The following is a 1469-nucleotide window of genomic DNA, read 5'->3' as shown; positions in this document are numbered from 1 at the left end:
TGTGTGTGTGTGTGTGTGTGTGTGTGTGTGTGCGTGCGCGCGTGTGTGTGCGTGTGTAATGTGCGTGGGAGTTTCATGTTCCAGTTTCGGTATTTCGGAGAATACGTAAAGAAGGCAACCAAAAGTCTGAAGACCATTCAACTAGTACCTATGATCCTACTGAAGAAAATACACATGTATACACACACACACACACACACACTCACGCACGCACGCTAGCAAACATATATATATATACATGTGTGTGTGTGTGTGTGTGTGTGTGTGTGTGTGTTTGTACATAACGAATATGAAGGATTCAGTTCACTGGTGATCTAAACGCATAGGTACTCTGTGTGAGTGTTATAATTGGTCATCCGTTAGGCTTCAAGTCCACAGCTGAGGCTAAAGCTAGGGATCAGTTGTAGACTTCCGAGATAGCAGATCTATATTAGAGGAAAAAGGACAACAAAAACCATGGCAGGATGAGTATGTCGAGTCATTTAGAGTATTTAATTACACAGGGGAGTTTTAATTGATTGATTAATTATTGGATGTCTTACAGTTGTTTCTGGGATATCCTAAGTGATAGGTTAGCATCTCCATACACTGGGTGTTCTGTCATCATAGACAAGGCGAATATGTAAACAAATTCTAGACAGAAAATTCACAGTTTATAAAGGAATATAATAGTATATAAGAAGAATAAAGAGTTCTATTTAACTGTCGAGACATCGGGTAGGATATTTCGGTTTTGTACACAGAGAAAACCAAACCTATGAGTATTTAATACCTAAGGGTTTTGTCCACGTTACGCGTTACTCTGAGTAGTACGCTTTTGGTATTGTTTAGGGTGTCCGACAAGTCATAAATTCCCTTAGTGTATTATAATCAAATGAATAAAAACGCACGGTGGATAAATGTCACCTCATTACAGCTGTTTCTTACCTAACTTTTAATGAAGAATGAGAACATGACATCATTATAAAAGACCGTAGTCATCAGATGAGAACGTTCTCGTCTGATGACTACGGCCTTTTATAATGATGTCATGTTCTCATGCTTCATTAAAAGTTAGGTAAGAAACAGTTGTAATGTGCTGACACTTATCTATCGTGCGTTTTTATTCATTTGATTATATATATATACATATATATATGTATACACGCAAGACATAAATGTACGTGTATGTGTGTTTGTGTGTGTGTGTGTGTGTTTGTGTGTGTGTGTGTGCGTGCGTGCGTACACACACACAAACGCGTGAACACACACACACACACACACACACACACACACACACACACACACATACACATTCACACACACACGCATATATGTACACATTCTTAGGTGCCGCTACGTGAAAGCTTAGGGATACGTCTTTTTCTATAGCCTCGGCCTGAACAAAGCCTTGCGAGTGGATTTGGTTGTCGGAAACTGATAGAAGCCCGTCCTATGTACATATATATATATATATATATATATATATA

The sequence above is a fragment of the Octopus bimaculoides genome, chromosome 9, assembly GCF_001194135.2.
Source record: "Octopus bimaculoides isolate UCB-OBI-ISO-001 chromosome 9, ASM119413v2, whole genome shotgun sequence".
Lineage (NCBI taxonomy): Eukaryota > Metazoa > Mollusca > Cephalopoda > Octopoda > Octopodidae > Octopus > Octopus bimaculoides.
The sequence above is the reverse complement of the archived record's forward strand: the minus strand, read 5'-3'. Positions refer to the sequence as shown.